The 12857-nt window shown below is 36.1% G+C and overlaps 1 pseudogene; it reads right to left on the bottom strand.

Moving 5' to 3' along the window:
• Positions 1-301: 301 nt before the first annotated feature.
• Positions 302-855, bottom strand: LOC141507949 (partner of Y14 and mago-like; annotated as a pseudogene).
• Between the last annotated feature and the right edge of the window lie 12002 nt (positions 856-12857).

Genomic DNA, 12857 nt, shown 5'->3' with positions numbered 1-12857 from the left:
CTCACAGAGATTCCAGACACAGGGAAAGGGAAGGGTAGACTCAGAAAAGGAAAGGCTCAAGGTGAGCATTAAGGGGGAGGCGAGGCTCTGGAAGGAAAGGCTGGGCCATAGACAGTGGGGGCAACACTAGGAGGGTGACAATCAACACCAAGAGATGAATATGTGGAATCATCAGTTAGAGCAACCACCGCTGTCCCCAGCCACTCAGAGGGAGCATCCCGGTTTGTCCTACAGTCCACATTCACAGCCCTTGAGGAGCCTCATAAGCTTGACTCCAAGACCTCCAACTCTTCTTCTTCTTCTAAGGCCCCTGTCCTTGCTCTCTGCCGGGATGACTGAGTTCTCAGTTCTGGAGCCACTGAGGCAGTTCCACTATCTGACGAAGTTTCTTCTTCCGATTCTTTATCTTCTTGGCTTTCCCAGTGGTGTTAAGTGTTTCCCCTTTGCTAGGCTTAGAGGCAGGAGCGGCTTGGGGAGCAGGGGGTACACTTGGCAGCTGCTGGCTCCTTCAGTGACACTCAGGGTCTCTCCTGCCCGCTTCCCTTGCTGCGGCCGCCTCTTCTCCTTGCGTTTCAGGGTGCCTTTGGCACTCTCAGAAAGCCCTGGGTCTCCACTGTCTAGCCGGGGCGGGCGGGGTTGGGACCCGGGCCCCAAGGCTCCACCCGGGAGCTGCTCTTTTAGAGCCTCCCAAGCTGTTTCCATACACAAGAACTTCCTCCGGAGACATTTAACCTTCTTTCTCCTTGCGCTGGTCCAGTCAGGCCGCTGGGCTGGAGCAATCTCTTTCCCTGCCAGCTCGCCCGCGGGCACAGGTTGGCGGCTGGACCCAGGTCGGGCGGCGCCGCAGAGGCGGAGCGGAGCTCAGGAGATGCCACCCGTGTGCGGGATCCGTGGCTGTGGAATGAGTGCCCCAGGAGGCCTGAGGACGTTTCTCTCCCGGGGAGGCACTGGTGATCCTCAAGGCCTGTCTCTGGCCCCGGGGCTCTTCCGAGGCCCAAGGTCCCGGTTCAAATCCCGACCCCGCTGCTATCCGCCCTCCCTCCCCGAGGCGCTGGATTTTTTTAAAAGAAATTGCCTTTTGACGTCAGGGGAGGTGATCCCACAGTTGAAGACCAAATTTATTTAGATCCCACAGTTGAAGACCAAATGGCACCACTTAACATCTCCAGAGATGCTACACGTGTAAAAGCATAAGGAAATAGCTATCACCTTGCGGAAACAGGGAAAGAACACTGAGATTGCTGGTGTTGGTCAGTACTTGCCTCTCAAAGAAGATTCCAAAATAATGCCTGTCTATGATAATAATAATGTTTGTCCTTCATTTTCTTTTTCTTTTTTGTCCTTCATTTTTAAAGAAGACAATGACATCAAGGAAAGTGATGCCATGGCAAAAATGTGAACTGAATTTGAGGGAAGGGGTGCTCTGCTAAGTCACTAGCCTCACTCACCTCTGGAATCATCTGGGTCCAGTGGCCAGATATGACCAGGGAGGACTAGGGAGGTAGGCCTGGATGCAAGGCAATCAGGGATAAGTCACAAAGCTAGCAAGCGTCTGAGATCAGATTTGAACTCAAGTTCTTTTGACTTCAGGGCCAGTGCTCTAGTCATTGTTGCATCTAACTGTCTCCCTGAACAGGAAAGTTTTGCAAAAAACCCTACTAAATTTTTGAGCCATACTTTTCACTGAGTGAATAACAGAACTGATTGCTATCTCCAATAGCATTAGAGCAGTTTGATCATTAGGCCACATGCTTTGAGGTGAACTAAACAGTGGTGAGACAACATCCCTTTTGTTGACCAACAACTGTATACCACTGAGACAAGTCAATTTTGACAGAAGTCCTTTGAAGGAATCAATTTGTCTCTTATCCTTATAAGAATGATGAGTCTAATACAGAGACAATGAGAACGTTGTTTTGAGACTTAACCAGGAATGCTGCAGCATAGCTCTGGCATTTTAAAGTTGTCATTGTTATTTCTTTTTCATATAGTTTAAGTCCATTTAATTAAAAAAAAAGAGTGAGTAACCTTGTCCTTTTCAATTATATTGGAAAATGCTGAAAGTGGATGACCACTTTGTTGTCCAGCTTTCACTTAACTCTCACTAAATTCCAAGAAAATTGTAGCATGCACAATAACCTAAAACTGTACACCATCTTGGAATATGGGCTAAAAAAGGTTGAGGGTAACCAATGGGTCTCAAACCTATTTATGAATTTGGGGGTGTCTACCCCAAATATGTGAAGGCTTCTACTGGTACATTGAATGAATGAGATTAATTTTTTCCAATGGTTATGAAGGCAGCTGAAGCAGGCACTGTGGAATGCTTAGAGCTTGGTCAATATTGATGATGCCAAAGTCATCCTCTGCATTCCAGGCCATTTGTCATCATCCTGACTTTTTTCTTCCCACTGGTCTATTACATCTCTGGAAGAAAGAATTAGATTGACAGATTTTTTTTTTTTAGGTTTTTGTAAGGCAAATAAATGGGGTTAAGTGGCTTGCCCAAGGCCACACAGCTAGGTAATAATTAAGTATCTGAGGCCGGTTTTGAGGCCAGGTACTCCTGACTCCAGGGCCATTGCTCTATCCACCACACCACCTAGCCACCCCAGATTGACAGCTTTCTAAAAATACTTCACTTAAATCCTGTTCACTCACAAGTCCAGAAACCACTCATTATGTCATTGGTCCTATTTGAAAACAAAGGATAAATACCATTAAGAAATAGATGAAAATTCTTTGGAACTGGGGGCAGCTAGGTGGTGCAATGAATAGAGCACTGGCACTGGAAGTAGGAGGACCTGAGTTCAAATTCAACCCCTGACACAATAATTGCCAAGCTGTGTGACCTTGGGCATGTTACTTAACCCCATTGCCTTAAATAAAAATTTTAAAAAATCCTTTGGGACTGGGAGCTAGAACCATGTGAATGACTAGCAAATTATTTTAGGCATTCCTATTACTGGAAAGAGGGTCTGAGAAAATCAACTCAGATGATAATAGCATAACTATTATCACTTTATAATAAGTAAGTTGCTTAATAATGTATGGAAACTAGAATCTGCTTACATATGTACCTTGAAAGTTAGTTGGAATAACTAAAACTTTATAGTGCCTTTACTGATTATTTCAGTCCAATAACTTTAGGGATCACATGAATCTCTGGCTGTCTCTATGTGTGGTCATATCTATTTATCCATCTATTTATAGTATGTACATACTATATATACACAAATGTGTGTATTTATATAGACATCATATATGCATATTATATATATATATATATACATATATATATATATATATACTTTTATTACTAAATTGAATTAAACTCAATTTATGGCGTAAAACATTTGTTAAAATATTTACTACATGCAGATAGTATATTTCTTGCCAGGATATGGTATGTGAAAACAGATTTGATTGGTACTGCTCTATTCTCACAGAATGCAAGTATATGAATATTAAAAAATGCAGAGCCTGAATATTATAACCTTCCCACAATAGATGTTCTTGTTGCAATGAAACAATTAGTATTAAGATAAAAAAAAACTCCTTGCCCTCATTCCTCACTCCTTATTAAGCAATTTGGAAAATTGTAATTTAGTTATTTCAGTCATTTCTGACTCTTCATGACCCTATTAGGAGATTTCTTGACAAAACTATTGAAATATTTCCCCATTTCCTTCTTCAGGCGATTTTATAGATGGGGAGCTGATGTAAACAGGTTTCAGTCACTTTCGCAGGGTCCCACTAGTTTGTATCTGAGGCTAGATTTGAACTCAGGAAAAGTTTTCCTGACTTCAGGTCTAGATCTATATCCAAAGTACCACCTAGGTGCTCCCCCAAATGCCCAACTTTCTTGGTCTTTTTGAACAAACTCTCATTTGTATCTTGCTGGCTTTTTGTATAAAACTCTATATATTTTTCAGATCTATGAAGACTTGGGCTTTGGAATAAAGCATTGATATCCCACTCTCCATTGCCTGTTGGCCACTTTGGGCATGAGGGCAACCTAATAATGATATGCTGACTAGCAACTGTTCTCTTTCCTCTTGAGGTAAATAAAATTGTGGCATTAAGCTGTTAATTTGAAAATCTACTTTCTCATACACACAAGGTTCAAATATGAAAATAAACAGCTTCCTTGATCTTGAGACAATCATACTCTAATGAACAATAGAAGGTATGTACACAAATAAATTGTAGTAAATTGCTATAGGATGAAATAAGGTCAAAGGAATGATCTAAATAAGATATTCTCTGAAAATTAAAAAAAATCAATTTCAGCTAAAAGAACAAGGGAATTCAGGGCCATGAAGCAAGTGTTACTGTTGCTGGGAAGAATTTTGCAGCTTAATAATGGAAAGTGGATTTGTTCCAGGAATGGGGGATAAATTGTGAATTCTTGTAGTTGGAGAAGTGCTGCCTGAGGAAAAGACAAGGAGTACTGCATGAGTCATATTGTGGAGAGGATCACATAATAGAATGAAATGTTCATATTTTAGTCTATAGGAAAGAAATAACTATGGAAAATTCATATATATATTATATATGTGTATGTACAATTATATATATATATACAGTAATCAGAAGAGTGAAGAGTTGCCTTATAACAATGTGAAATACAGAGATTAGTGACAATGGGACCAGCTAGGAAGCTATTGAAAGTATTTTTGATCAGATTATGAAATTCTTTTTATTTTTTATTTTTATTTTTGCAAGGCAATGGTGTTTAGTACTTGCCCAAGATCACACAGCTAGGTAATTATTAAGTGCCTGAGGCCCAGTTGTAACTCAGGTGCTCCTGACTCCACGGCCACTGTTCTATCCACTGTGCCAGCTAACTGGCCCAAGTTATGAAATTCTTAATGAAGTTGGTTGTAGTATCAATGAGAAAAAAAATGTTTAAGAGAAATCATCACAACAGATCTAAAAGGTTAGGTTAGCAATCTGTATTTTATAGGAAATTGCATACTGAAAGAGGAAAGGGAAAATATTAAGGCTTCCTCCAAGGCTAAAACCCTAGATGATGTGGTGTCTTCTATTGGAGCAATAGATATAGAGAAGCATTATGTTCATTATACTTTATTTGTTGAAACTGAGAGGGCAATGACAAGAGGGCAGTTGGAACTGGAGGAAACAATAATGTAGCTATTACCTTGAGTTCTTGTGATAAAAGTTATTTGCCCTACTTCTTAATCCAGTTCTATCATTCTCTCTCCAGACTTTTCCACCTCTGTTCCAACTCTCTTCTCCAACTGGAGACTCCTCTGTCTTTATGGTTATATCTTTCAATTGGTCAGTTCTTCTAGAATCTCAGTTTCAGGGAATACTCATGAAAGTTAAATTCACTTTTAAACTCTTAATCCCTGACTCTAGACTTTTCCATTCCTCTTCACTCATTAAAATTCAGCTTTCTTTTGCATGTTTTCTTTGCCTATTAGAGTTTAAGTTCGTTGAGGGAAGAGATCTTAATTTATGTTTGTATTTGTGTATTTCCCAAGTTTAGTACAGTACCTGTTACATGCTAAGAACACAATAATGCTGTATCTTTATATGTACTGTAGTAATGAATATTGTTTGAGAAACAAAAGTTCTGGGTAATTAAATCATTTTATTAATAAGTTCAACATGTTTAATAATACAAAGAATAGCCATTAGACCATCTCTCACAGGCCAAAAGATAATCATTATGTACTCACCCTTTGAAGAGTAGGTATTCCCCAGCATGAGAGTCATCTCTGATTAACAATGAAAGAGAGAATGAATATTACAATGAGAGGTTGCGAGTTTCATCTTTAGACACAGAGAGACTATCATTTGGGTAATTTAGACAGAAGGATATGTCTCCATGCAAAAGTATGATTGAATGGAATTCATCTTAGACTAGATATTCCTTGTATGGCTGAGAGGCATTAGATGGAAGAGGTTAACTCAGCCTTCAGAAACTGACATCCTGAAATGAGGAGAGCATAAATGAAAAATTTGAATCTCACCATAATATTGGTTATTAATAACCATTTCTCTCATTACACATTAAAGAACTAAAAAGTTATAGTATTACTATTAGTGTTATTATTCATTTAGTTTGCCAGTATTTGGATTTTTTCATGTATATAAGGGTTCATCAAAGCAAACATGATCAGGTACTAACATGAAGTTGCAGGTTTAAGCACTTTAAAAGTAATATAGATAGACAGATAGGATCTTAAGTTTAGAAGTGATTTAAAGATTATGCTGAGTTAAGATACCAAAATATACAAAATTTGTCAGTAATATTGATGGATCTTTTTTACAAAAATAAACCTTAAATTTTTATGCATACCTACCTTGGATTTCACTAGATATTACTGGTATTACTTTCATCAGATAAATACAAAGAATCATAAGTTGTTATTGGATCTTGAAACCACAAATAGGAAAATGTAGACTGTAAAATATGTGGACAAAAAGCAAATATAGAAAAGAAAATATTGAAATTACATGAGATCCTCAAGATCACCTAGTTCTAATTCTTCATTTTCCATTTTGCAAAATTAGAAATTAATACTCTGCTGGTGGGTTGCTCAAAGTTACACAGGACTAGGATGTTGGATGTTGTTATGAAAAGTACATTTTATTTGGCATTAAAAACCAAATTCCACCTTTAAGGAAAGCCTTTCCTCCAATATAAAACATATTTCTTCTCTACCAAAAACTTCTTCTATCAAGAACTTCCCATTTATGAGTCTCAATTTTCTTATAATTAAAATGGGGATAATAATCTTTACACATGTTCTTCATAGGGTTTGTTTTAAGGAGTGACTTTTATGACTTTAAAGCACTATTAGAATATAAGCTTTTATATATTAGTGGAAGAGTGCAATTTTGAATCTTGATGATATGACCATGATTGATTCTATTTCATCATCTTCCCTCTCTCCGGAGCAGAACATTTGTATTGTCATGTGCTTTAAATATCTTTCTTGATTTTTGACAAGGAAAAAAACACCAAGACAAGTTGTCTGGTTTTGTATACTTGGAAAAGACAGAGGTAACTATTTATTGTACATTTTGTAGGGGTGTGTGTGTGTGTGTGTGTGTGTATGTTTCAGAGAGAGAGAGAGAGAGAGAGAGAGACAGAGACAGAGACAGAGACAGAGACAGAGACAGAGACAGAGACAGACAAAGAGAGAGGGAGTGAATGTGTATTTTCTGTTGACCAACTCTCAGGGACGAAGATGTGTTGTCTTTCCACTGAAAATTATTTTGCTCTGCCATTTGGCCCAATGCCTCAATTAAGGGAATGGCAATGAATGAGGTTGGAGCAAATAGTCACCATCTGGTTAACGCTCAAGTCAGCTTGTTTGGACAAAGCTCCAGGGTGAGGTAAATTAACCACTTTAAAACAGCTGTAAGAAGTAGAAGGGAGTGGGTCTCCTCTACACATTGGAGGAAGGCAGTGTGGGTGTTGGAAAGTTGGCACTGGGCTTCAAAACTACAGGAAGTCTATTGAAGTCCTAGAGGAACAATCTATATTTCTGAAATACTAAAATATTCAATCGTAAGAAAACTTGCAAAATCACCAAATAAGTATTAGAGATGGCTTAAGAAAATGAAATAAGGAAGCATATTCTACAATTGGCTTTTGCAGCAATTTTTAGAATATAATTGCTTTTTTTTACTTCAATTCATTGGATTTCTAGAAATGATATCCCTGGAAGATGAACATGTTGGAAGGATATTGTTGCTAAAAGTTTAGATTTGAAAAAAATATAACTTTTATTTTTACTTGCACTAACAAATACTGAACTATATAACACAACTAAATAAATATCCAATGCCCTGATAAGAAAAGTTTGAAAAAAAGGAAGAGATGAAAGTTATAAAGTGTCAAAATATTATTTCAACCTTATCTCTTGATTTTATTTTATATATTACTTAAGTATATGAGTTTCCTTGTATTCAGGAAGAATTGGTGATTTTTTTGTATCTGTTGCTTATAAGATTAGCACCAGGAATATGAAGGATCCTGCTTTTACCGGAGACAATTACCACATCTTTGGCTTTAATATTTTGCCTCAAAAATCACACCTGCTATAAGTCAGAGTTTGAATTATCATTTTGTTGAAAGTCTACAACTAGGATAGTGATGGAAAATTATCTAATCTTGATCATACAGGTAAATTTTAAAAGTATCTCATGTTTTTTTTTTTCTGTGGGAGGAAGTTGCTGCTTAATTATCAGTATAAGATATTCAAGTGCATAAAGTCAGGTCTAGAGTCAGGAATATTTGAGTTCAAATTAGTCCCTAGATGCTTAATAGGTCAGTATCTGTATATAATTTATTTAACCTGTTTTTCCCATGATCATTTGAAAAGGATGTATTTAATATTTCTGTCTTTCTGCATTTGATTGTCAAGTTTTTGTGCCCTAAAATGTGGTCAATTTTGTTCAGGCATCATGTACCACTGTAAAAAAAAATCGCCATTCAGTATTCTCCAGAGATGTATCATATCTAACTTTTAAAAATTACTATTCACTTCCTTAGCTTTTTTCTTGTTTATTTTGTGGTTAGATTTATATTCTGATATAGGGAGGTTGAGAACCTGAGAACCCCTGGTAGTATTGTTTTACTGTCTGTTTCTGAGAGAGAGAGAGAGAGAGAGAGAGAGAGAGAGAGAGAGAGAGAGAGAGAGAGAGAGAGAGAGAGAGAGAGAGCAATGTAGGGAGGGGAAAAAGGATAGGAAGAAAAGATAGAAAGATAAATATTTAAGTGAAATTGAATTGTTAAAAGTCTAGAATTGATTATTGAAGAATGGTTAATAAAGATCTAGAATAGATGTCCTCGTTGAAATGAGAAAACAGGATTTCATGGAGAATTAGTCATGGCAAACTAACCTTATTTGCTTTTTTGGTTGTATTCTTGAATATCTAGAACAATTGCAAAAAAAAATCATTTAGATTGAGTAATGCTTTTGATAGTCTTTTAAACAATTACTGTGAGAATTCTGTGTAATGATATGTCAGCTCAATGATAGTGTTTAGAGAGATTCAGCACTGAATCAGTGGAAATTATTTATAGGTGGAAACTCCATGACTGGGCAAGATGCTATTGAACATGGGAATCAATATCATGAGGTAACTCATCATATGATATAAAAATATGAGAAAAATCATGCTTATTAGAAATAAATTACCACATTAGATGTCAAGCATTTTATAAGGAAACAGATCATTAGCCCTATATTATTTCTAAATGAAAAGATGTAACAGAATTTATCACCAACCCATGATGTTAACTGTGTTGCAATTTTAATTTATAGAACAAAAAGAAGGTGGCAATGACAGATTATCTATTGTTTGGGAGCTAATGTGTGTTGCCAACCAGAAACTTTGAAAATGAATGGATTTTGCCATTGAACTGAGGGCCTGTTGTTTGAAATGGACATTCCAGGAGAAAGTACCTTGTCTTTTCAATAGATCAGTTTTTTCATTGGACTGTATGAACCTTACATTTAGAAAAAGTTGTATTATGTTGCTTACATAGGATATTGAGTCTTCTCATCATACATGTAGATTGTATTTCAAAGGCCAAAGACCAAGACCTTTCAGTGACTGATGAGTAAATGGCTAACTACCATTATAGAATTTTTTTATCTTTCTGATGGTTTGACCTTTTATGAAAACTTCTGCACCCCAAATTTAAAGAAAAAAGTACATTTCCCAAAGGATTTAATTTTCCACAAATATGAAAGCATGCTAATCTGAAAATTCTTCTATTCACTGACTTTAGATGATTCCCACCAGAGGAGGAAAAAAAACACTTGGCAATGAATAGAGCTTGCAAGTCACAATGGAACCAAAAAACTAACTTGGAAGAATGATCATGGGAAAATAGTAGTGGATACTTATCTTAATCTAATATTCGCTAAGAATAGAAGAAATTTTACTAGAAATGAGAAATCTATCTCATAGCTTCAATTGAAGAACAAGGGGAAGAGTCAGAAACTAAGTTTCTCATAGCCTCTATACTTGATTATATATGCAAGTGAGTAGTCTTTGGCACAGGCTATGGTCCTAGTATTTTTATGCTATTGTTGCTGAAGGTCACTTGAATCATTATAAAAGCATCCATCCACAATTTATATCCTATTTGTTATATTCAATGACAATTGACCAAGAATTTTAAAAAATCCATGAATTTTAGAGGATGAAACCATGGTATAGGTGAATGAAATGAATTCTAATAGTGGAACTCGTGTCTTATGGATATTTCTCTTTGTCACCACATTTGATTTACAATTGATGCCCATGAAGTAAACATTAAAATATGTCTAAGGATCATGAACATCACATTGAAATATACCTGCTGATCATGCACAAGCTATTACTGTCCAACCATGAAACTTTAGAAAAGCAAAATTTAAGTTTTTCTTTCTAGACAAACTTGGCAAAACTGTGATCTTAACCTTTAAGAAGCATTGACCTTCAGCGGAACAGAAAAACGAAACTTTATGGAATCATTTTGGGTGAGAGAGGAAAAAAAAAATCACATCTACAGTACAAGCCAACTTTTTTTTTGTGCTGTGTTTATCTGTAATGTGCCCCAGCCCAGCAAAATTGTGTCCTTGAACTGAGGATATAAAATGATACTATTAAGGGAGCCAAGCCAAGTCTGGTCAAAGAAAGTCATTTATTTTCACTGACCCAGCTGGTCAAGTGAATTGAGGTTCAGCAGCCTGGCTCACTCCAGAATCAAGCACTGTCATCATCTCCGTAATTACTATATAAAGGAGTTTCAAGGAATGAACATTTGGAAGGAAGCAGACTTTCAGCACAAACAGGAGATAGTGACACCAAGGATGGTGGAAAAGTGGGAGGGTATTGGACTTTGGATAATAGAAGATAGTTAAAATCCATGCTGTCTCCCATCAAGAAATGATCCTGGACACAACACTGATTATTACACTATTCATATTTACAATTTTTAAAAATACTGTAGTCTTTTTTTTTAACTTATATAAAGAGGAGATTTAAAATCAAAAAAGTCTTAAATAGATTATATGCATATTTAACTGTTTCTATTAAAATGAGATAAAAAACAAATACTTGAACCACTTGGGTCTACTCAAAAGTAAATAAGGAGTTTTACTAGATTATCCCCTATAAATGAAATTGAAATAACAAAACATAGAGCTCTAAAGATGAACATAATAATCAATTCTATCTAGAATATTACTTTAGACTGATGATTTGAATCAGTCAATAAACACATCACATCTATTGCACAGACTTCTAATATAAATCTAATCCCTAAATTAAAAAGTTGGGATAGAGAGAAATAATGCATAATCATTGTCATCCACAAATCAAAATCAAATAATACATCACATATTTTATCCTATGTGCAACCATATTAAAAAAAAAACTTAGGAAATTCAGCAAGTGCAATTCAGTTAGCAAGTCTTTATTTGGATTTGAAAACAATTCTCATTGTCCTTTGAAGCCTCAGTTTTGGAGCTCTCTTAGCACAGACTGGAGCAGTAGAAGCAATTGTGCTGCATATCTTTGAGATACAGCAACATGTACAAAAACAATCAAAAATGCCAAAAACAATTGCACAAGTTGAAGAGATCTGGGAGCAAACACGAAAAAATTTCTTGTTTTACCCAGTTTCTGGCATTCTGTAATCTTCCATCAGTTTGTCTGTTTCTGTCTCTGTCTCAGTCTCTGTCCCTCTCGAGCTGTTTCTTATTGTTTCTCTTTGTCACTTTTTTCTCTCCTTTATCTCTCATTCTGTATTTTTGTCTCTGTCTCTTGCTTTCTCTGTCTCCATCTCCTTGCTCTGTCTGTATCTGTCTCTCCCCACTGTATGTCAAATCCAACATATACAATTGCTTTCCCTACTATCTATCTATCCCCATAAAGCACCAAATGGAAAATTCTGGTATATCTAATTTCCAAATCCTTCATGCATCAGTAACTGAGATAGAATACTGAAAGTGTCTCATGGTGATGTCTGATGTATTCCAGAAGATGCCAAATCATTCTTTTCCACCTCCACATCAAGTAGAACTCTATTTTCCCTTCCAAATACCAGATTTAAATAGATAAAACTTATACAAAGAACTACAGTAGTATAATGATATGATTAGCTCATTGTAATGTCAAAGACAGCATATGAAATTAGAGATTACTTTTAGCTCAAAAATGAGAACAGTTGATATTGGAACTAGACTTCAAAGGAGGATTTTTTAAATGTAAAGGGATATAAAGTTCATTTCTTTTTCCTTCATTTTTATATTTTTAATAGATATTTTATTTTATTTTTCCAATTATGTATTATCAAAGTTTTTCAACATTTATCCACTTTGCATATTTATAATTTACACAATTTTCTTCTGTGCTTCTTTCCTCTCACTGCCCTCAGTGGGAAATAACAATGTTGAATATGTACATTTGTGTTTAGCCCGGTTTCATATTAGTCATTTTTTTGTATGAGGAATTAGATAAAGGTAAAACAAAGAAAATCAAGGGATAAGAAGAGCATAAAAGAAATTTATAAAAGTTAACATAGTATCCATGCCAATTCTGTTATTTTGTTTGCTTGTTTTGTTTTGTTTTTTCTCATCTCAATGTGAAAAACATTGTCCATCACAGGTCTCCTAGGGTTGTCCTAGCTCTCTGAACTCTTGAGAGGAGTTGCATCCACCCTAGCTGACAACTCAAAATGTTATTATTAATGTGTTCAATGTTCTCTTGGTTCTGTTACCTGCTCTCACTATCAGGTTATGCTTTTCATGCTTCTCTAGAGTCTGACTATTTATGGTTCCTTACAGAAGAATAATATTCCATAAGATTCATATGCC

Source organism: Macrotis lagotis, chromosome 1 (genome assembly GCF_037893015.1).
Source record: "Macrotis lagotis isolate mMagLag1 chromosome 1, bilby.v1.9.chrom.fasta, whole genome shotgun sequence".
Classification (NCBI taxonomy): domain Eukaryota; kingdom Metazoa; phylum Chordata; class Mammalia; order Peramelemorphia; family Peramelidae; genus Macrotis; species Macrotis lagotis.
The sequence above is the reverse complement of the archived record's forward strand: the minus strand, read 5'-3'. Positions and strand labels throughout refer to the sequence as shown.